The sequence below is a fragment of the Carcharhinus amblyrhynchos genome, chromosome 17, assembly GCF_965287045.1.
Source record: "Carcharhinus amblyrhynchos chromosome 17, sCarAmb.v2.hapA, whole genome shotgun sequence".
Classification (NCBI taxonomy): Eukaryota; Metazoa; Chordata; class Chondrichthyes; order Carcharhiniformes; family Carcharhinidae; genus Carcharhinus; species Carcharhinus amblyrhynchos.
Window position 1 is genome coordinate 33,956,573 of NC_137340.1, and position 25,315 is coordinate 33,981,887.

General features: G+C 41.1%; 1 protein-coding gene across 4 annotated transcripts in view; it reads left to right on the top strand.

The window, feature by feature from the left end:
* The window catches only part of vti1a (vesicle transport through interaction with t-SNAREs 1A), a 327,457-nt gene that overhangs the window by 293,662 nt on the left and 8,480 nt on the right, over positions 1-25,315 (top strand). The gene's annotated exons all lie outside the window — the stretch shown is intronic.

Consider the following 25,315-nt stretch of genomic DNA (forward strand, 5'->3'; position numbering starts at 1 on the left):
AAACTGAACGAGGTTAGGCACGGGTCCAATTTCAGTATTCTCATTTTGAAAAATGCTATTAGTCATACCGATAGATATCGGGACTAATATTTGCCAACTATCTAAGAGATGGCAAATGCACGCCCATTAGAGCAATTAAACTGGAATTACAATAGCATCATTGTCTTTGTGAGTTTTTTTAAAATGGGTGGAGTAAAACCACACATTTAAACATAAAGGGCTTTTTTCTCCCCCTGTCATACTAACAGATATTGTAGCTGCCTTGAATACACAGAAATACTCCGATATTATCTGGAGCACATATTGAGAGAGATTGGGATCATGATTACATTTGGCTGAATTTTGATTTGAACTTTATAACAGAGCAACATTTTTGGCATTTTTTTTAGGTGAAATTAAAAATTTATTTTTGTCTCTCACTGTAATTAGCATCTTGACAAAGGTTAAGTTGAGCCCTTGATCCATGCATTTTTAAGCATTGAAAAGTAAATTAATGACTTCAGGAAAAGACCAATTTTCACATTTTAAAGCTGATATAAAATTCATACTTAAAGATGTATTAAAGCTTGCAACAAGGTGTTTGGGGAAAATGTGGTTTGAATTGAGGTCAGAAGTGTATTTCCATAGAAGATACTTCAAATGTGAGAGCCTGAGGGCAACAGTTACAGATAGAAAGATATAAAGAGAGAATGCAAAACGAGTAATCAGACCTACCACTCTTCATTTGTTTGTATCTCCAGATGTGATTAGTAAATAAAATGAGATTAACTAGTAATGGCGCTGAAATCAAATTATTCCCTGTAAATGCAATCACTTTGAAAAGATCCTCATCTTTATTAAAATAATTGTGTAAAGATGTATCTATATGTCTAACACTTTCTAAACTATGAATGTATTTCATTGAAAACCTAATTTTAAAACGGGGCTCCGACAGCTAAAGCACCGATGTAGTGTCGAGCCCCAGACTGACTGATGTACTGCACTTCGAACTCAGTAACAATACACCTCACACTTCTGAGTTGGTGATTAGTTTGTGACACACTGTTTAACTGTAGATGTGATAACAGACAGGTTGATGTATGTCCAATGCTGTAGCAATTTACAGTGTGCAATTTTGACCCTCTGTATGCAATCTGATTCATATATTTTGAAGTGTTTTAAGGCCTTATGCCACACATTTCAACATTGCAATCCCAGAAGAAAAGTGGACAAAAAGTTTTCCTTCAGAAAGTAGTTCTTTGCATTTCTTCATGGCACTGTGGTTAGCACTGCTGCCCCACAGCGCCAGGGGCACAGGTTCAGTTCTGGCCTCGGATCACTATCTGTGTGGAGTTTACCCATTGCCTGCGTGGGTTTCCTCCGAGTGCTCCGGTTTCCTCCCACCATCCAAAGATGTGCTGGTTAGGTGGATTGGCCATGCTAAATTGACCCTAGTGTCAGGAAATTATTAGGGTAAATATATTGGGTTATTGGAATAGGGCCTGGATGGGATTGTGGTTGGTGCAGACTTGATGGGCCAAACAGCCTCCCTCTGTACTTTAGGAATTCTATGATTAACACTTGTAGAATATTTTGAGGCCAACCACGTCTAGAGCTATTAAGGATTGGCTGATCTTAGACCAGACTGGATTGATACTTGGGTAACCTTTTATATTTATAATTATATTTACACATCGCTTGCATTTTGTAATTATGCAGGTTGCTATGTTGCTTGAGCTAAGGTTGTCGCTAAGGTTCCAATCAAGAGTAAAGCTGGGTGTGTCCTCTTGAGTTAAGAAAAACGCCCTGTATTATAATTGGAATTTAGATTTAGTCATACCAGACTTGGATTGTGTGTGGCAAAGCATGTTTAACTGGGATGAGCTACTGGTGGTTAGAGATCTGTCAGTGCTGGAAGCTGGTGTTGAGAACAATAATTTAAAGTGTTAAATTAAATATATTGCACATAACAAAAAAGATTATCACACGGCATCAAAGCATAAAGATTTAAATGTGACTTTCTTACAGAGATGTTGGTATCACATTGAATTAGTCAATCAACACTGGATATGAAATCAAACAAGGATTGTAATCCGTCGATATAACTCCAATTATGTATTGGATGTTACAACTAATTAAAATCCCACATCCCAAATGGACCCATTGTATTCTTATTAGTTCAATAACTGCTATCTGTTGTTGTAACCATGAAAAATGGCCATCAATGTCAACAGCTTGGACTTGTACAGCAAACTGATGTTGCCAAATGGTGCATGGCACTTCACAGGGGAATAAACAAACTAAATTTAACATGTCACAACATAAGCAGTAGATTTTAAGGTGCATCTTAAAGGATGAAGGGAAGGTAGAAAGGTTTAAGGAAGGAATTCCAGAGCATATGACCTTGATAGCTGAAGGCGTGGCCACCAATGGTAGAGAGGTTGAAACTGCGGGATGCCCATCTGCCCAGAGGAATGCAAATATCTGAGGATTTTGGGGCAGGTGGAAGTTAGAAATAGGGAGGGGCAAGGCTATGCAGGGATTTGAAAATGGCATGAGAATTTTAAAATTGAGGCGTTGCTTAACCCGGAGGCAGTGTAGATTAGCAATACCAGGGTGGTGGTGAAAGGGTCTAGAGATAAGACCTGGGCAGCAGAGTTTTGGTTGTGCTCAAGTTTACATGGGTTAGAATGTGGGATAATGGCCAGAAATGTGTGGCAATGCCTCACAGGAATCAGTAAGCCATACAAAGCCAACCACTCAGTTGGTCATTTTCTCCTCCTAACACTATCAAGGTGAAAATATCAAGCACCGCAAAGCAAGAAAGCTGAAACAAGTTTTTTGCCATATGATATTCCTATTTAGTTAACTTAAACAGCTTAAAAAATCTAGAATATGAGCACCTAAAAAACTTTGGCAATTCATAGAGAAACCGAGCCAGTGACGTTTAGATTCAGGCCTGCAGAGCCTTAGGAACCTGGCACGTGAGTTTTGTTTCTTTCCTGCAGCTCAGTTGGTTCAACCATTTAGATATTTTTCAGTAGTTCATGTTTCATGTTCGTGAGCCACCTCAGTGCCAAAAACCAATGGATCCCCATCCAGGAATTTCCAACCCATGTTTTACCATTTGCTGGCCAGCTGTAAAGAGCCGCCAGAGGGTCAAACAAGTGATCATGTTGAGAATTGTGCAGGGAAACCTGAGACCCTACTCCTGAGTTGAAATTACTCTTGTTGACACCAAATTGCACGACAGTGTGAACCGAGGGTGTGCTTCTTATGGACAAGTGTATGGTAACAATTTTGGGAGGCCATGAAAGATTCTGTGAGAGAATGCAATGCCAAAAAGCACACCAGAAAATGGTGAAGAGTAAAAGATACCGCTGTCTGTCAAATCCAAGAAAATGTGTAGATACTACATTAAATATTACCTTGTGTAGCACAGACCTAAATCTTCAGAGGAGTGACAGTCCCCATCAGGTTGCCATTCTGCTTCTACTTTTCTGTGCCATTTGGGGCTCTACATTTCTGGCCAGAATGTCTGATCCCAGCTTCTCCAGAAATGTGGAGATACCTAAAATGAAACTGCTTCATAACATTGGATTATCAAAGGGAAGACAAACCACTCCCCCTTTTTACACTACTTGCTGCCATATTCTGTCAAAAGAAAGATTAAATGTTGCAAAGTTTTTTTATTGAAAAGCTACAGAGCAGATAAGTGTGTAGGTGGGCAGGGTCGTAGGTCATGACGTTGCAGGTGAGTCAGGTGACAGTGGCAGCTAGGTAGTGGTGGTAAGTGGTTGAGGTGATAGGGTAGGGTGATATGTGGGTGGGTAGGCTAGTAGGCATGTGAAGTGATAAGATGGCAAATGAGAAGAGTGGCAGGTAGGTGACCTGACAGGAAGGAGGTCCAGAGGAGACAGGGAGGTGGAGAGGGGGCAGCGGGCATGATTCAGGTGAGGTGAGTAGTTACCCACAAGTTAAACTAAGATTTTTCTGCTTAGCACTTTCTGGGTAACAATCCAGGTTAGTAAATTGGAAATTATCTGAAACCTCTGGTTGAAGACTTTTGCAGATAATTCCAGGGAATTGCCATTGAAAGTTCAAACTTTCTGGCTCATCCCAATGCACTGAGTACATGGGAGCTTCCAGGAGGTTATCTTCCAAGGTACATCCTGTCTCCTGACTGTCTGGAGATTGGACCTGGGCCAATCTATTCACTGATTCATTGTGAGCACTCAAAAACAATATTACAGAAACTCCAGGTTTACATCAGATGGAATAAGTCAGAATTTGCTGGTGTGTGGCATCACTGTGCATGTATCTTAGTTTTTCCTGCATCCTTCAGCCCAAAAGATGTTTTGACCCTAATTTGTTGGAAGTGTGAGAGCAACAAGGACACTGGTAACTTGTGGGACTAACATCCCATCTTGATAACCAAGGAGATTTAAGGATTCATAAAGGAATAGTTACAGCTGAGCAGGACATTTGTGTCAAATTGGGTTCAGAAAGAGAAGGAAAAAAATGAGTGGATTTAGAATCAGAGAGAGAAGAGACAAGAAGGAAAAGTAAAAATTAAAAAATAACTCTTTCATATTTGCAACGATGCCTGAAGAATTAAGATTCCACCATTGTAATTGTCGACTTTCTGGGAAAGAGAGATTGATTATGGCAGTCATGAACAATTATCACATTGTTAAAGAAGTACCTGCATGCTAATTACTGGTCTTTAATTTCTCTATTGAGTTTAATGTGCAAAGCCAGCAAGTTCTTAAAAATAACAGGAAGACTTCAGACAGTTTATTGTTTGTGCGAAGTTGCCGTGTAAATAGACAAGGAAGTTACAGAGATACATAATTCGCTGTGTAACTCTTAATTCCCTGAACTTTCCAATTGATTTGTACATTAATAACGATATGGGCCATTCACACACTATTACTGTTTTTCAATCATTTCCAAATTAATATCTCTTCAGTGAATTACCTGCAAACACCACTGATTTTTTTAAAAATGTCATTGTCTTTGTCTACTGTTTTTTGTTGATTTCATGGAAGGAAAGTGTTTCTTGCATTGAGTACCAATCTTTATAATGTTAAACTCAGTTTCTTTATCCCAGTAACAATTTTGTAGGCAGACATTTTCATGGATCTGTGGCTTTCCTGCAAGGACACAAAAGCTAATTTTACTAGTGCAAGCGTGGCATGCTGGTTCACAAACACTTCTTGCCCACAAACTAAACCAAACCAAGCAATGTGAAAAGATTACCATTTCTATTTTTTTAAATATTCGTTATTTCTAGAACAAAGAACATCCTGAGCTAAGCATGGGGAGGTGATGGCCCAGTGGTATTATCACTAGACTATTAATCAGGAAGCACAGTGAATGTTCTTGAAGCCTGTGTTCAAATCCCATGGCAGATGGTGAAATTTGAATTCAATAAAAAAAAATCTGGGATCTACTGATGGCCATGAAACCATTGTCGATTGTCAGAAAATCCCATCTGGCTCACTAATAGGGGCTGAATGGCCTACCACCATTTCTAGTTTCTATGTTTTTATTGTTGTTGTTTGTCCATCGTTGTCGATGAGGACCTCAACACCATTAGTCATTTTGAGGCTGGATGTGATGTGTCTGAAGATGACTGATCAGGCCAATTCGGGCATGGAATGTCTTGGCACATATTGGACAGACTTGTGTAGGCACTGTAGTTGTTGCGCTGGTGGCTCTGGACTTGCGCAGCTCGTGCTTAAGTTGTGCTTCAGCAATGCACCTTGCTTCGTAAGCTTGACAGCCCTTGTGGATGAGGCAGTGCCAGGTAGGCGGTTTTGTGCCAGTGTTTCCCAGGTGGTTGTATCTATGTCAGGTGACTTCAGTGAGGCCTTGAGTATGGTTTTGTAACGTTTCTTCTGCTCTCCATGCAAGCGTCTTCAAGCAGAGAGTTCCCCAAAAAGGAGCTGATTGGGTATACGCTTGTCTGGCATACGGATGACATGACCTGCCCACCAGGTCTGTGCTGTCGTCAGCAGTGTGTGGACTGATGGTAGACTTGCTGTAGAGAGAACTTCAGTGTCTGGTACTTTTGTCTTGCCACCTGATGCGTAATATTCTGCAAAGATAAGTCATGCGGAAATGATTGAGCTGTCTTGCATGCCATCAACACACAGTCCACATTTCACAGGCATACAGGAGGGTAGTGAGTACCACGGCGCCAACTTTAGGAGAAGTATCAGCAGCAGAATCGCGAGCTCAACACAACCTTTGTTGACCTCGTGAAAGCCTTCGATGTTTCTATAGCTCTTGGGTCTAAAGGGATCAAGGGATATGGGGGGAAAAGGGGATCAATATTGAATTTGATCATCAGCCATGGTCAAAATGAACGGCAGAGCAGACTTGAAGAGCTGAATGGCCTATTCCTGCTTGTAGTTCCTATGTTTCTATGAACGTTGCATAGAAACAGAGACTCTTGTTTGGAAACTATCAGGCTAGTTAGAATATTTAAGATGGGTGAAGATTAAAGACGCTTCTGGCAAATATCTAGCAGTTAGATATAGCACTTGAGGTGAAAGAGATCAAAGGATATGGGAGGAAAGCTGGATCAGGCTTTTTAGTTGGATGATTAGCCGTGATCATAATGAATGCAGAGCAGGCTTGAAGCCCGAATGGCCTCCTCCTGCTTCAATTTTCTATATTTCTGTGTGTCGGGTGGCAGACCAGGGAAACTCTTGAGAAACTGACAGAAAAGCTGATGGCCTTGGAACACTGGTCATTGCAGCAGTGTTGTTGGATTGACCAGTGGCCAATTCTGGCCATCATCTCCAGGATTGGTTCAGGTAGCTGATCTACTTTATTACTAACTACAATTCAAATATTTGTGGGTAGAGGATAAAGCAGAACATGAAAATTCTATGAGCCCTCATTTTACCTATTAAAGATTATTTAAAGTTTTTTTTATTCATCACAAGTAGGCTTGATTAACACCGCAATGAAGTTACTGTGAAAATCCCCTAGTCGCCACACTCCAGCATCTGTTCTTGTACACTGAGGGAGAATTTAGCATGGCCATTGCACCTAACGAGCACGTCTGTGGGAGGAAACCGGAGCATCCGGAGGAAGCCCATGCATAAAGCGTGCGGACTTCGCGCAGACAGTGACCCAAGCCGAGAATTGAATTCGGATCCCTCAAGGCAGCAGTGCTAACCACTGTGCCACTGTGCCATTTATTGAGAAATTATAATGGTATTTAGCTGAATGCATTAATTGATTTGATTACCTAAGATAACATGATGTAAAAGTAATGCCCCACTGAGTCAGACTGTATAATATTAATCCTTAAAATGCCAGTTTCACTGTTTGCAACCTTTGTGAGTTCTCTTTAATCAGAAATTTAATGTAAAATGTATGGTTGCGAACAGCCGAATTTTGATGAATCTTTTACCAGCTGACTGAATTTTTCTTTTAAAAAATGATAAAGTTATTTCCGAATGTGTATCTGATTTGTTGTCCAAATCCCCCTTTGTGTTTTTTTAAATGCACCTCTTGTGTGTACAAAAGTACCGGGCATTCAATTAAAAAGGCAAACAGAAATAGACGTACTTTGTGGCGATGTGGAAGCAGTTTCAGAAAGTGCAGGCTTCCACAGCGCAAACAAAAGATTAAACCACCTTCTTTTTTTTGTGGTATTTTGCAATATTACCCTTAATTAAAAGGGATGGGCAGATTGCAGTTTTGAATTTTGCTGGTAAACACTCAAGTCACTCATCAGCTGGTTATTTTAAAAAAAGTAAACACTAAAGCCCTATCCAAATACAGCCATTTATGTGCATGCTATCATGTGCTATGCATGGTACCCTTAGTGGGAAAAACCTTTTAATTAGTGCGTACAACTGTCTTGCAGTTCAGTTCATATCCCATGAGACCATTTGATTGCCATAGATTTTATTGCAGAACTTGGCACAGCTCCAGCCACAGCCTGAAATTTGTTAGTCTAATAGGGTGCAAAGTCTATTGATTGTGGTCTCCAGGGTAATAACCAAATAGAACAGGAGCAACAAGTCAATAACATTGTTGTTTCTACAAACTCTATTCACTTGTGGTGTTGGATTATTTTACAATGCAGTGCATAGCCACTAGAAAATCAGTATGTCTGATATGCTACACACGCTATGTTATGTGTGTAGACTTTTTAAAACTTTCCTCAGATTGATTGAAAAATATATAAAAAGAATTGAAGACAAAAGGATTATGAAGTTGAAGTGGGGTAAAGCAGTCTAGTAGGCTACAAAATCAAAGAGATTAAACCATGAAGCATATCACCAATATAGTCTGAGCATTTGCCCATCATGCAGAAAGACTGAGACTATGAAAAAAGGAAATGATAAGGAGCTATTTACTGTTGGATGTGTCTGCTTTAAACCTTCTAACTCCTGTGAAATGGTGGGTTTGTATTTGACAGATCTGTAGAAATGACATTAGATATTATTATTTGACGCCTTTTCATCATGGTGTGACTTTTAACCTGTAAACTGGGAAGAGCTGCCACTCATTTTTATACTGATAGCTGGTGAGAACAGCAGAGCCTAGGTATTGTCCAATGGGCTAACATGAGCAAAAAATTGGGTCCTAGTTTAAGTTGGCCTGGCTGTGCCAGGAAACTCATGCTCTGACCACGCAGGGTAAACTCCAGCTCAGCCCATCCCATCCCCAGGCCCCAAATTAGGCCTATGTGCTTCTCCCCAGAGAAAAGAGGCATTTTTTTAATCGATCCTGCACACCACTTGGCAGGCATCTATTGGGAAAAAGGTTCCCACGCTATCCAGGGACGTGAGTAGAGGCTAAATCAGGAAAGTGGGAATGAAAATAGTCAAATAATTTTGAAGAAAAATGCATAGGATGGGGGTGAAGATATTAAAGTCATAATTTTAAAAAGATATCCAAAGTTCCCCTTCCTTGATGCGCAATGGGAGTGATGATCCTTACTCAATCCTTTTTAATTGCTGATCATTATTAATGTAAATTTTGATATATTTGTTCAACTCTGAACTCTTACTATTGATGCAGGCGGGGCTGACACCACAGGCTCCAGGCTGACAGGCGGCCTGTTTTCAGTCAGGCTACACACACCTAGATCAGCACTCTCAGCTGAAGGCCTGGATTAACTATGCAGTAAAATGAATCTAGTTTTATGTGCACAAACAGCAGATTTCATTTTCACATTGAGTAAATATTCAAATTCCTATAACTTTGTTTGAATGTATCCTTTAGAATGGACTTCATTCACAGTGCCCCAGGTTAGAAAAGTTTGGGGGTTTATATGTAGAAAAATAAATACAAGGCAAAGGAACAATGTACTGCTATGTATTTGATTTGGGGGTTGATCCCCTATTTAAACATTAACAGCTCAAGAAAATATTTTTCTGAGGATTGCACAAGAACCATAATACCTATTATACGTATGGACCTCATGAAATAAAAAAACGTGGACTGTGTTACGATCCTTGGCCAGACCCTGGGATCTGGTTAGGGATCAATAATGTTTTGTTTAAAGTAGATAAAGGTGAGATTCAGGACACCTGCTTTTGGACAAAAGCCAGAAGATTCCATGGCTTTTGAACAAATTAGGACAAACTTTACATGTTCCAAAAACTAAGGAAACAACAATTGCAGTCTGTATCTTATACTCTAATATTTAGGGCAAGTGTGTGATACAAGTGAACTGTGTCGAAAACATCACACTACGGAGTAAATGACAGTTGCAACTGAGATAGGGTCCGTGGATTTCTTAAGGACCCACCCATATGTCAGTCAAACAATTTGTCTCACAAGAAATGATTCCCAACTCCACTTTCAAAGATCTCCCCAAATTAATTTCAGCTCTTTCCAAGACAGCTAGTTTCACTGAGCTGGCACTGTCTCTGACTTTCTCCAAACCACTGTCTCTCAGCTGTATCCAGTTATTTTTCACTCCCAGGACTTCCTCTGAGACCTCTTTGATTACCAAGGCTTCCCCTGAGCCTTCTTTAATTACCAAGGTTTCCTCTGAATCCCCTTTAATTACCAGGGCTTCCCCTCAGCCTTCTTTGATTACCAGGTTTTCTCTGAGCCCTGTTTAGTTACAGGGGCTTTCCCTCAACCCATTATGATTACTAGGACTTCCCTGAGCCCTCTTTGGTCACCACGGTTTCTCTAAGCCCTCTTCTCAGCACCTCAGAGCTATCAGCAGCACTTTGGTTGCTGGAGCTTCTTCCCCACCTCTGTTCCTGATTCTCCAGACTGACTGAGTCAAGAAGAAGTGTTCACTGACCCTTGAACTGATCTGGTGACCTATTAAAACACTTACAGAGGGTCCCACCCTTGATACCAAGTAGGAATCAATGTAATAAGCAGTGGGACATCCTTTACTTTTAAATGTTACAATCTCCAGGGACTTTTAACTTAGCACTGAGAGGCACAATGGATTGAATTCACCACGACAGTTGCATTCATAATTTAACATTTCATTGGGAAAAATGCAAATGGAACATTCAAGATTGGAATACAATGGATGCAGAAAATATTCCATCTTAAACGCAATCTGTTATGACTCTGTCACTACCAAATTGAACTTCCTGGTGGGATATGTTTTGCATTATGTGGTCCCCACTGGCTGTCCTTGTCGATTTATGCTGGAATTAATTGAAGCATCCAATTGGGCCTAACCGATGCCAGCAAAGTAAATTAGTTGGCCATTTATCTCCAAGAAACTGCAAATTGGTTACCTATATAACTGCAGGGATTACAGCTTCAAACCATATTCACAGCTGATTCAACATTTCACACTTTTCACCACCCTGAGAACATAAATACCAATATATCAATACAAGTGCTGTTATGAGGTGTTACAATGTGGATTTTTACTGCCAGTTTGGCATTGCTTGTACCACATGGAAAATATCCACACACAAAAGACCCAGAAGTAGAAACTAGCAACTAATCTGTGAGGAAGGAACAAGCCTTTAAATGCCACTCTTGCAGGATCCTTTCTGTCTGTTAACACCATGAGTTGCCAGATGTGGTTATTGTGTTGTGAGTTTGGTGCTGGGTAGACTAATGTCACACAAGGTTCAAATGTAGGATGACCTATTTTTAGAAATATTAAGCGTTTTTCAATGTTTCCAGCACGTGAGCTGGACTCCAACAGTGCATCCAATCTAATATGGCATCGCCCTCCAGAACCACCCCCAACTCTGCTCCAAATTCCGGAATTCTTTCTACCAGCACTCTATATACAGTTTTGCATTGAATGAAATGATACAAAGATGAATTTATACTGCAGGTTGGGTGCTTCAGTGTATTAAAAGCAACTTATTTGGAACCCATAATAACTCAGGAAGCCCACATGATTAAACACAAGATTAAGCCACTGTTCCATAACATACATACGTAAGTCCCAGCTAGGGCAGTGGTTCTGTAGACCCTTCCCAATGTCTGCCTGAGCTCACATGATGAGTTCTATCTGGGCATTGCCTGTTACCAAGGGAACTCATTTTCAACAAGCCCCACAGGCTGATCAGTTAGCGATTCCCCAAGGAACTCTTGGGGGTTATGACACCCCTGCCCCCTCAGAGTCCAAGGGTTCTCCCCTGGCAACAGGGCTGTCTTTGTCATTTGGTCCGTGGCCTCATTCTGGTCATTTGCACGGTGTGGTCAGAGGGTATATACCAAGTGGACAAATGCCTCTTCCTTGTGGAACATCAAAAAGTCACTGCAGGGGGCTTATCTTCCAGTGGCAATCTCTGATTGTAATTCTACCGCCTCCTCTGTTTCTGAGGCTCAGTCCTCATAGACTCCACCCACAATGAGGAGCCTCTTATTACAGGTGCAAGGTGCCAATGGTGACGTGTCCAGTGAAGCAGTTGCCCCTGTGGAGGATGGCGTTTTTAAAAATTAAAAACATTTTTTAATGTTTAATAAAAACATTAAAAAACTATGTTTATTAATAGTCTTCTACAATCTCTACTATGTATGACACCGGACGCAGCTTTGAGAGGACAACTCCTAGGATCCACAGAAGCTGTCTCCGAAATTCAGTACGTGAACAGTGTCTCCTGGTTTAAAGGCTCTGTCGGGCCTGTGTCGATTGTTGACCCTTTGTTGGGCTTCTTGTTATTCTTTGGTTTTGCTGCCCAGATTTGGAAAAATGAGGCTAAGCTTGGTCCAAAGGTGTTGGCTCAACAACAGCTCCATCGGGGTTACTCCCCTCATCATGTGCGGTGTTGTCTATAATTGAAAAGGAAATGTGCAAGCTTTGTTTCCAAAGAGCCCATTGTGTGTTTTTCATGTTGTTTTTGAATACTACTTACTCAGCCAGACTATTTGAGGACAGGTGATTGTGCCTCATTCTATTTGTATTGATGAAAGTCTGAAACTCTGTGCTGGTAACTGGGGTCTTGTTTTCTGTTATGAGGACCTCAGGTATTCAATGCGGGCAAAAAGATTGCCAGAGATTCAATGATGTGAAAGGGGTAGTAGAGGTCATTCGGTGCACTTCAATCCACTTTGAATAGGCATCATTAAGAATTAAGAACATAGAGCCCATAAATAGCCCTGTGAAGTCTGCGTGTACTTGACTTGCATCCAGGATCTCACTGGTCATGCCCAGGGGTGCAACAAAGATGCTGGTGGGACCTTATTGTATTCCTGGCAGATTTTGCACCACTTGACCAGGTTTTTGATATTTTTGTCACCAGAAAATCTCCTTGCGAGCATTTTCATTTTAAAAATTCCTGGGTGGCCGTTATGGAATTCTTGAAGTATTGTTCCTTGTCGCCAATGTAATAGGCCAGAAAGCCTGACTGGAAAGAAGCTGATTTATTGTTAATCACAAAATAAAACTACTACTGCATGGCATACACACACAACCAAAACAGTAACTCTGCAGACCCTTCCCACTGTCTGCCTTATATGAAAAAAAGGGTCAAGTGATGAGTTCCACCTGGGCAGACCATTGCCTGATACCAAGGGAACTCCTTATAAGAGAATAAAAGTTTGAGGAAATGTACTAACCAACTGAAGAGCAGCTTCTTCCCTACTGCCGTCAGACTTTTGAATGGACCTACATCGCATTAAGTTGATCTTTCTCTACGTCCTAGCTATGACCGTAACACTACATTCTGCACTCTCTCCTTTCCTTCTCTGTGCACAGTATACTTTGTCTGTAGGCACGCAAGAAACAATAATTTTCACTATAAACCAATACCTGTGACAATACTAAATCAAATCAATCAAAATAATCAAAATTTTTATTCAGTGATTCCCCGGGATATCAATTAGTGATTCCCCATGGAACTCATGGAGGTTATCATCATTTGACTTCTGCTTCATGTGTTTGTGTCTGTGTTGGGGTACATTTCAGCCACAATGTGATCTCCCCCTATTGTCAATTATCCGGTCAAAATTTGCAGTTTGGCTCACGTTAAAAGCATGGTCCCTTGGGATAAGGTGGCAGGAGCCAGAGAGTGCCTGAACGATCATGCAGCACAAGGAGTTAATGTGGTGAAGAGAAGGGGATAGTTAAAGTGAGAAAGCTGTGAGAAATGGAAAACAAAGGGTATTGACCAGGGGAAAAGCTAAAACTTTAGTTCTGACCCAGTTAACATGAGCTGCAGAGACTACAGCAGAATCGTATTTAGAACTTTCCAGAATATAAACTGGAGGCCATGAAGATGGAAACTGAGGCTCCAGAGATTAAATTAGCAGCGACAGACAGACAGACTTCATCACAAGTTTTGAGTGCCTCACACCAACCACATGGCCTGTAGAAAATTAGATCTACTTATAATGGTCATTCCTTCAAATTAAAACCAATTTAATCGAAGATTTCCCCAATTAGCAATAGCTCCAACCTAAGTAAAAATGTGTATGCTTTGAAAAGCAGCAAAGTCCCAGGTTCAATCCTCGGCCTGTGCTAATTGATCTCAAACAGGGCATGACTTGAGCCTTAACAAAACAATCGCTACATCCCTGCTCTGGAGAGAGTCAAAGTTTCTAGTGGATCATGAATTAGAACGGCTTTGAGCTTTATGATGATGGCCCTTTATTTGCTGAATGGCCGGTTAACACATTGAGCAGAAGCCACATTAAAAAACATGATCAGTTAAACAAGCTGAGGGCAACTGCACCCCTTTGTAACATCCATAATCCCTTGTGGCTTCAAGAGGCGTGGGAAAATGTTTCATGGTAATGATATAGTTTAAGGCATAAGGTGTGGTATACTATACACATCTGGGGAGTAGTGGTTTTCCTATAATTAAACCACTTCACACCATCAGACTAAATTACTCACTACACCACCCAGCTCTTAATGTTTATAGTTCAGCATTGCTTGACAATTTATTTTTAAATGTGAGGATATCTGTACTGGATCCAATCCAGACTGCGCTTCTATCCGATAAGTTAAATTCCAAAATAGGTTCTTCCCTCAATGTTGACATCCTAAATCCTCTAGGCACCAGGCAACTGCTGTGACAAAACTTGTTTCCTTATCCTCTGAGAGGTTATTTTGTAAGTGCCCTCACAACTCCCTTCATGTGAGGGAAAGCAACAGCACATGAGCTGAAACTCTGAACAAGCAACCTTTGCTTAGGGCTCAGAATAGAAACGTTGACTAGGTTCCCTCGTGACTCTTCCCTTCAACTTTTTGGCAAACACTTTACTAAATCTATGATTTCATACCATGTTAAAATGCAGATTGGGAAAATTTTCTCAAGCGTGCAACTCCAGATCCTCCGAGAAGCGTCTTGTAAGATAGGTGTATTGCAGTGCAGAGTGCTATACAGGTCACGTCTGCATCTCCTGCCTGCTTTAGCTATTTTGGTGAATATTGTGTTCACACAGATAAGACAATGCCATGCTTCACAGGATGCTGCCCTCAGTCCCTCGTAAATCAGTCTCGTATTATTTCTGGCCGCCTGTCTTGATCCATGCCCAGCCCTAACTTTTGAGGACATCCAATCGTCAGCACCTGTAAAAGCAGAGTATTGCCTATTGCGATAGTCAGGAATGACCTATAATTTACCTGGTGTTTGTATGTTCAGTCCCAAGAAAGAGAGCTAGCACAGATCATGCAACAAATAATAAGGTTGGAATAGCAAAGAAGTGGGCTCAAAGGTGGTCAGAAGTGTTTGAAATGTGTTAACAAGACAGAAGTGGGAATTTGACCCTGAGAAAGAAGATGCACAATGTTCAATTCTAGTGGGTTCAAGTAGCCTACAAAACTCAAATTAACATGGAGGAAATGTTTTTCGCTAAAGGAGGTGTTATCATAATGAGTAATCGTTGTCATCCCGTGTAATAATGTTCCCAGCTGTATGGGTTTAAGTATCAGTAAAAACTGCTCTCTCAATGTATATAACCCCCATTAAATGAAAAGATAATTTTAGATTAGATCTTCCTTTCTGCCAAATATGCATGTTAAACTCCCCTTCCATCTGTTCTCTACTCACTTGGTTAGATAATGCAATAAAACAAATATTGACTGTAGTTATCTACTAATGAATACTGAGTTACTGCCCAAAGTACAGAATGAATCTTTGGAATTCACCAATGACCTCAACTTTCAGCTCTTGAGCACATTGCTGAGTCAAAAGGTTGGAGCATGATGTTCAAAAGTAGCCAGTACTTGTAGATTATTAATAATTCTCTGCAGGACAATAAAACAGTAGGACCGCAATAAATAAAGCTCCTCTGCTCAGTAGGTTGAGCTGATGTGAAATAGTTTTGCCTGTGCATTGATGCATGCTATGTATGTGGTGCGCATTGGATGTAAAGTTGCCCAAATTGAATTTGGGATGTCGATTGGCTCCAGTTTGGCTTTGCTCCAGAACTGCAACCTTACAAAGGACAGTTCAGAAAGTTCCTAGGCAGCCAGTTGGATAGGAACTTTTAAAAACTTTATTTCTAATCTTTTTAATGTTAACAAAGGACCAACTGTTCTATCAGCGCATTAACATTAAAGTTTAACTTGCAGTCAGACGTTGGCCGGCCCAGCTCTACATATTTCTACTTCCATACAAGCACTATTTTATTTATCAGGGATCAATGTGAACCCAGCAATGTAACCTGAGTCCTGCAAGCTCCATGTGGTAATACTACTGCTACTATTTCAATAAAGGCTTCCAAAGAAACTATTGGCATCTGCATTGCAGCAGTAAAATAGTAATTTGCTCTTGGTACAATGTATGATTAACTATATCACAGGGCTATAGAAAGAGAAATATGGTTCTCTGGCAAAGAGATCTGATTATTTGTTCTGATTTCCCAGAATTGGACCGTTATGTACAATATCTTTCACAATTTTTGCCTTCAGGCATTGTAACAGACTTTGTCATTTCTGTAATCCTTGGGGACGGTATTTTCCATCACATTTGCCCTCTGCTGCTTTTTCTTTACCGTTTACCCACCGTGCCTCTGAAAGGGTGCTTGAATAATGTAACTTAGCAAAACCTAGCCCGGGTATCAGGTTTGGTCCAACTGTTGAACAGATGCTGCAGTCACAGTGGATGTTGTGTATCTGCCGAAGCCACAAATATGAATTACAGCTGAAATGGTAAAACAAATAGGCAGTCTGTTATGTGATAGCATGATGTATTGGTGAATTAGAGCGCAGCAAATCTTTGTACAGTAGCGTGACAGGCACCTTTGCCAGCAGTGCACGTCCTTACAGAATTCCTGAGCTCTACTATCGGGAAGGGTCACAAAGTACTGCAGAATTATAACCCCTAATGAGATTTCAATACTTTGGCAAACAATAAAAATTTATGAACTGCATAGTTTCAGGGAGTAGCTGCATGGTTATTGTTACACCCTTTCAGTAAACTTTGCAAGTTGCGATCCAGCTGTTCCCCAAGACAGCAGGATTTTAGTTTTAAAGAATCTGGGAGAAAATGTTTGTCGTGTACGAAATATTTCCACATTTATTCTAATGGATTGTCCCATGCATCATGCTGCAAACTGTTTCTCACTCACCCTGCCACATTTTCCCCATGTTTAATTCACAAATTCTAATTTCAATTCTGTCTGTGTCAGATTTTCTTTTTTTTAATGTTGCTTTAATGTTACCTCATGGTGAACCCTCTTTCTTCCTGTGTGTCCTCATGTCCTTTGTCGTCGCCCCTTTATTATCTGTGCGAGTTTCAATTCTTTTCCCCCTTCTGGGATATATTTTCTGCAAAAACCAGCAGAGCAATAGAGTGGAAGATTGGTTAAGACTCAGTAAATTTTGAACTGAACTAATCTCTTGGGATTTCCTGGAGTGAGTCCTTATAAAATATTTGCTGAAAGTTCCCCATCTATTTGGAACCTGCTGCGGGGAGTTCCACAAAGGACAGGAGATTGCGGGGGCGACACAAGGGGAGAAACATTGTGCAGGTGTTCTGTGGCAGGTTAGGAATGAGGCAACTTACGCAGATAAAATATTACAAAGATAGATTTCAGCCTTTCCAAAGACAGTTGCAGTAAGGTGGAAGAAGTGACTGCCAAAATCCAGTGGCTGGAATAATACTTGTGGATGAAAGAAACAGAGCGTGTGTAGGCAAGTGAAGGGATTGAACAAGACCCACATTTCCAGCTGGCTGACTGGCAAAGTAGAAATGCTGCAAATTGCAAGGGAGATTTGCTCTGGCAGTGCATGACGCCATCCATATGCTGAGTAGAAGTTGAAGGGGAGAAAGATGTTCAGGGAGGAGTGATGTTAGTTCTCTTGCTTATGGCCATACCATCATTGTGATTGTTAACATCTGTCCTTTTGGTGCATAGTACAGAGTCCTGGAATCCTATGAATCCCATTATTCACAACCAGGGCCTACAGGTGCAGAACTGGTATAATGGCACATCTAGATAATCTCACAGTGGTGTCTGACCTCCCTGGTATGGCACCGTTTATCAGGTCTTGCAAGAGCTCTTTTTAGAAGTCCGTTCGCTGAAATACTATACGCTTTTAACTTGAGGTCAGTCTTTTGGCACATTGACAGACAATGATTGGGCTTCTTAACTTCTATAAAAAAATTGCAAGCCTCACAGGAATGAAAATAAATGACTGTCATTTTTTTTTACGAAGTGTCAACAAATAATAGGAACAAATGCCTGTACAGTGGTATAATGTTCAAAAACAAGTATTAAAAAGGCTCTGATTCTGCGCTGCATTTTCCTTCAGAGCTTCCTATGTGCACAGGGCGCACTTGACTCAATTCTGCCAGACATTTGTCCTAGTATGGCCCTTCCTGGCTATAACTACTCAGGATGTAGAGTTGCCGGCGTTGGACTGGGGTAAACACAGTAAGAAGTCTCACAACACCAGGTTTAAGTACAACCAGTTTATTTGATAGTAATCCCACAAGCTTTCGGAAACAGTGTTCCTTCGTCGGGTGTGTGGAAGGATCTGATCAGAGAAAGGCATATATGTGTCTTTATATGCCTTTCTCTGATCAGAGCCTTCCACACACCTTGAGAAGGAACACCGTTTCCGAAAGCTTGTGGGATTACTAAAAAATAAACTGGTTGGACTTAAACCTGGTGTTGTGAGACTTCTTACTATAACTACTCAGACCAGAAAAGTGCTTCCCAGAAAGTTGGGTTGAATGGCAAAGTGGCCGTGTAGCCAGAATTCCAAGTTCCCACCATACTATTGAACTTTAAAGTTTAAGTTTACTTATTATTGTCACAAATAGGCTTACATTAACACTGCAGTTAAGTTATTGTAAAAATCCCCTAGGCGCCGCACTTTGGCATCTGTTCGGGTACACTAAGGGAGAATTTAGCATGGCCAATGCACCCAACCTGCAAATCTTTTGGACTGTGGGAGGAAACCAAAGCATCTGGAGGAAACCCATGTAGATACAGGGAGAGGGGGAGGAGCGTAGCTTTGTCAGTTACGAATGCGAATGACATGGCTGCAAGTTGCCCGGCATGGATCACTGTCTGTGTGGAGTCAACTAGCAAAAGGAACTGACAAAAAGGTCACTCCTCTCCCTCTGTCCTCTTTGCCCCTTATGTCACATTTATTAATTAGTATGATCAAAGTTGGTGCCAGTAATTAATATTTTCGGCTATTTTATTCAGAACGATTTCTTCACAAACACTAAGCATCCTCTGCAACAATTCTGGAATCAAACGAAGTGTTTGCTGTGGCGCCTCCTATGTTACAGCAATGTCATTTATGCACTATTTCCATTAAAGTCAATCAATGTTGTTTTCAAGGCCATGATGCCTTGGAACGTCTTTAGTACAGAGTTACTGCGCTTTGGGTGTCTGTACCTTGATATAATTATTCGTTGATGTAGGCTGGCAATAATTGTTTCTACCTTCCTGACAAGATACAAAAAGCTTCAACGCTATAGAAAGATGGAATATACAGAAAATATGTTGGTTTGTTTTGCTGGTGGTTTTGCAATGCAACACAATCTAACAAAATTAGGCTAATCGCTTTAATTTAGCGGTTTACGCAGTTCAGAGAGTGATTGTTGCAGGTGCAGTACGGTGGCGCAGTGGCTAGCACTGCTGCCTTACAGTAACAGGGCCCTGAGTTCGATTCCGGCCACTGGTGACTGTCTTCGTGGAGTTTGCACATTCTCCCCATGTCTGCCTGGGTTTCCTCCGGGTGCTTCAGTTTCCTCCCATAGTCCAAAGATGTGCTGGTTAGGTGTATTGGCCTTGCTAAATTTTCCCTTAGTGGCAGGGGGAATTAGCAGGGTAAATAAGTAGGGATATGGGGATAGGGCTTTAGTGCAGGCTCCATGGGCCAAATGTCAACCTTCTGCACTGTAGAGATTCAGAGAATTTCTCAACAAAAAGTAGGACCAGCAGAAAAGATGAAAGGGTATCACGTTTGTTGAATTTTCAGCTAGGTTGAGAAGTCAGGTTGGGTGACCTTAGAAGCACTGAGGAGGTTGTGAGGTTCAGAGGTGGGCTGGACTGAAGGTTGGCTTTGGGGGTCTGGCATTGTGTCCAAAATATAAAAATAAAGAATAAAACAAAATAAAGAACAAAATAATACTCATCCCTCAAGCCTCACAGCCTCAGCACCCCCCCCCCCCCACTCCCATTGTCCCATCCATGTTACTTCATGCCTGCACCCATCCTCATACCCTCCATACCAACGGTTTTCCTTCCATCCACTCCCATGGATCTTCATAGCCTCTGCGTCAATGTAGTGCCAACCCAAACCAATCCATCCTTCCATCACCCATTTCCTTTACACCCACCATGCCAGCTCACCCAGTATCTACCATGAGCCAACCTCAGGATCCATGCTGATGAGATAAAACAAAGTTCTATAAACCAAAGTTCTAAGAGTTCGTTTACTGCAGACTTTGCTATATTAAAAAAAAACTCATTTACTACATTTACTTTATTTACATTTTTATTTATTTTAAATAAAGCCTTATAACCAACAAACATTTCATTCATGTGCACAATCTCTTATAACAATAAGCATTAAAATTTACTTCCCCATTTCAAAAAGTCTATAACCACGTGTAGCTGTCAAATGGAAATGGCAGACACCCAGCTGTGATAATGGGTGGTTGTGAAATCCATTATGTAGCAATAATCCAGTAATGATAACCCTCAAGCTTATGTCAATAGAGTAAAATAGAAAGCAATTTTTTTTTAACACTCCAGGCATTCTTTTCAAAAATTTAAAGGACATAACATTTAAATTCCCTGGCAACCTGACAGCTCTCTTTGACAGGTGCTTTTGGTTGATTGTTTTTCTTGACCCACTTGACAGGTCCTCTTGACAGTTCCTGTGAGTTTGACAGAAGTGAATTTGTGTTTTTTTTTCAACCAACATTTGTGTCTACCTTTAACAATTCTGAACCTTACAACCCTCAAAGGTGCCCTGGGACCAAATCACAAGGGACACTTTACCCTTCCAAAGGGGTTACTCAGCTATCCAAATGAATTCAAAATGCCCAGATCTGTTCTTACTGGGTCAAATCTGCACGCTTGGGATCCCATGCTCCAAGGCTACAAAAATCCCACTTGAATGGAGGCAGCTGACGATTTATCTAGCCACACCCTATCCCACTCCTGCAAAAATGGGAATTACCATGTTCGGGAATGGGACTTTAGGATTTTCAGCCTTTTCTGATGTTTTTGCCACAATGGTGACTTTTTCTGTCGCAGCAAATCTCTGGAGCTTGAATCTACAAAAAGAATGAAGAAGAAATAATTTGCATTGAAGCAGCTTGTCTCCATTGCTGTCTGCACTTTTATGGAAAAAGCAAATTAATACAAATAAATAAGTGCATTGTCGCCAAGTGTGTACCTTCATTTTCTAATGTGTTTTATACGTTGGTCCAAAAATGGCTAATCATTTGGCAGTAGTCAAAGTGTTTGTTTGAAAGTAGACCACAGACCTGGTTCCTGTTAAACACACTGCAATGGCCTCTAGTTTTGATCCCAGAACTGTGCTGAAATGAGTTGATGTGATCTGGACCAGTGGCAGGAATGACCATATACCATTGGGTTGGGTCAGAGATAACCTGAAGAACCCCATTCCTTATCAGTGTTCACTGATGAGAAGTGTATGGTTGTCAATGTTTTTGTGGTACCTGGTCTGATACTCTGTGTGCGCTGACTGCATCAGGAATAGGCACTTGGATCATCCAAAGGTCTGTGGTTATTAATCTAGCACCTTTTAGGAATTTCATGAATGCAGTGGACTCATGAATAGAGTCAGAAATCATGGAGTCAGTTAAGAATTGATTCAACACTGGACAGTGACATAATGGTATTGTCGCTGGACTGGTGACTCAGAGACCGAGAGTAATGTTCTGGGGACCCGGGTTCGAATCCCACCACAAAATATGGTGAAATTTGAGTTCAGTAAAAATCTGGAATTAAAAGTCGAATGATAACCATGAAACCATTGTTAATTTTTGTAAAAACCCATCTTGTTCACTAATGTCGTTTAAGGAAGGAAATTTACCATCCTAACCTGGTTTGGCCTACATGTGACTCAAGGCTCACAGCAGTGTGGTTGATTCATAACTGCCCTCTGAAATTGAGATGTTCAGTTCAGGGGGCAATTAGGGATGACAACAAATGCCAGCGATGCTCACATTCATGAAAGAATAAGAGAAATAAAACAAGCTGTCATCTGTAATGATCTTGTGTTCTTGTTAAGAATGGGGGAAGTGCAAGGTAGACCAGGAGCAGATCGCAAAAGCTCCTAAAGTGTGTGTTACCCAGAAAATGTTAGAAGAATTAAAACCTCTTCTAAATTCTAGGTAACTATCACACAGACCCATCCCCAGAGGATTACACCCGCAATGGGAACCCCAAATCCATGGGACCTCCCCACCCCCACAGGGACTCTTCGACTCCGACCACCTACCCCCCTCCCCCAGACAGACTTGAATCCCATCACTTTCTCCCACATACATCACTGCCATTGGGCCTGACTCAATCCCACCCCACCCAACTCTTCCCAAGGCTGACCTGACTTTCTCCATCTCCCTACACCTCCACCAAGGCCTAACCCCTCCCCCATCCCTCAGCACCTAATCCAACCCAATTTCCTCCTACCCACTTACCCTACATTTAACAGTCACTGTTAAGGCCCAGATTTGAATGAGTTTGCAAGGTAAAGAAAGACAGAGTGGAGAAGATAATGCAACAGAGGAGTGGGTGTAATAGAATTCCTGCTCATGCATCTGAAGCTATTGAATTATTTGATGCAGAAAATGAAGAAAAATTTGAGGGGTGGGTGTGCAGAGTGCTCAGTTGTACTTCGCTAGTCACTGTGCCCAGCTGGTCCATTAGACTGAGTGCAGGTTCAGGAACATTTTCTTCAAAGTCTTGAACGAGTGTGGGAAAAGAAGAAAAAAAATACACCTTGAAATATTTCTACTAATTCTATTAATATAATTGTCAAAGCGCAATTCTCCTGTAGTCTGTTGTTGGCCTCGAGTTGCAGGCAGACAATAGTGTTGCGCTGGCTTTGGTTAGCCCCAGTTATTTACATCTGTGAAAATAGTACAAATGTGCTGCAGAGGGCACGTTCTGATTATTGTTCTCTGATTCAAGTCTAGACGGGGCAGAAACCTTTGTATCATCCGAGTAAACACTGGGGAGATGCTGGGTTTATAGATCCAGCCAATCAGCATTGTGCCTTTAAAAGCCACCCACCCGTGAGGTGCTGGGAGACTGCAGCTGTAAAATTTGCTGGAGGCAACTGCCGAAGTTCCCAGAAAACGCAGAGAAACAGTTCTGAGCAAGATGTTTGTGTGTAAAGCGCCTTTTCACAAAAGGTCCCAATTGTTCCAGTGATGCCTGGGCAGATTATTAGCTGCAAAAACTGAAATATTTATGAACGTTCGCTTAAAACAAGAGGAATGGTTTTGAACCTCTCTTTTTTTCCTTATATTTTGTAATGCTGCTGAAGATTTTTTTTTGTTGTGTGTAATACATCATTTCCAATGCATTTGATCTGGAGCAGAAGGAGAAAAAGATGGGCTTTATATGTTGAAAGCTGACATTCGGATCCTCATCACTGCTGCTGCAGTACAAGAGCTACGACATGTGTTGGCACAATAGAGTGCAAAAATATACTGTTTCTTGGGGAAGCAAAAGTCAATTCAAATACAAAATTTCAATGTTTAAAAAAGGCAGCAAATAGGCAATGACCTGTTCCAATAATATTGCATTAGACTGCCTTCTCAGTAAGACAGCACTCCCACTATTTTGCTTGCTGCCTTAGATGCACCCCTATCCTCGTCAATGGGATTCTTCTTTCTCTGAACCAGCAGAGTTGGACTCGGGCTATATAACAGAGGTGGGACAGACTCTCTGGCCTGACTGAGCCTGGTAGTCTCAATATCGTTTTTTTTCCCTCCTCTCAAAAGTCGCGATCAAATTAAGAGAGTTAAACGCAATCAAAATGGCTGCCCCATCAATTAAAAGAGAAATGATGAAATGTAATATCACACGTGGATAATTGTCCTCAGTGAGATCTCCAGCAACAGACTAAAAAAGATGGCTGCAGGAAGAAACTTAAGCGGATTCCCTTGATTACAAATCTTTAAATTACAAGAGTTTTTCTGTGTTAACAAATCAGAAAGAGAAATGGAATCCAGTTTGCCAACATACATCCTTGTGAAATGTCTATGGAAGGACTGCTTGTGCTGTTTATCTGCTTTGGATACGGAGTTACATCACATTGAAAATGTGATAATTTCCCTGAGGGCATATTGGGCACAGCCACAGTACTGTATGGAAATGTGCTGTAATTTAAAGAGAGTGAGGGGCTCCTCTTAGCAAGACACAATCACGTTTTGGTATAATGGTCGGAATTTTATCATTCCGCCCGTCACGGGAATCGGAGAGGGTGAGGGGTAGACAACGGAAAGACCCTTGGCCTTGGGCAGGATGTTATGGTTTCAGGACGAGGGAGGCCGTAAAATCCAACCCATTATCTATCAATACAACTGAATTCCTGTGTTTAAAACAGCTGGTTTCTTCGTTTTTAAAATATAGGTTTACAATGTGCATGCACCAGTTTAAGATTTTGAATTTTCCTAGTTGGTAATTTCCCCTCTTTTAAAATTGGCCTACTGTCAGAGCAACTTCTCCAAACATTTCAGTTTTGTTGCTCTGTTGAAGTGACCGGGTTAAACTGATGTTGCGTAGTTATAATCCCACTATCTTGGGTCTTTGTACGTTTTAGTACAGTTACAGAACCATCAAAAATTTCCACTTCACACACTCCTCTTCAGTTGTGATTAGTGTCACTGGCCTTTGAACAGTTTTGTGTCTAAGGCTGCCTTCTCCCCCACCTCCCAGCTTCCCAGGTGAATGGAAAGTCACGGGTCAAGTCAGTACTTTATCTCTCAAAGACTCCCGTAAAATGTCTATCAGGATAACAAAGTCAGCACACCTCGCTGCTGATTTGTTAGAGCTTGGGTGCAAAACACCAGCCTGCTGTACAGAATCAGTTCACACAAGAAGATCCTTCGCAAGAAGTTTCTCTTCCAATTCCGACCACATTTTTTTTGTAGTGCAACATTTGCTTGGAATTGGAGATCTATACAGAAGCATCAAAGATTAACATTTACCTATATCTCGAATATCCAAGAAACCAGGGGAATTTGTCTTCTACGAAACCTGCAAAACAAGCTGCAGCTATGGAAATCATTGCAAATGTGAATAGGAGCTACCACTTTTGTTAGGATATATTTCATTTTTGGCCTACTCTCTTTCAGTTTTTTAACATCAACTCATTAGTACAAGATTGGCGATTGGCACTGGGCTTTAAGTAAAGTTCAAATGGTTAAAGAATGATATGATGTTACAGTACATTCTG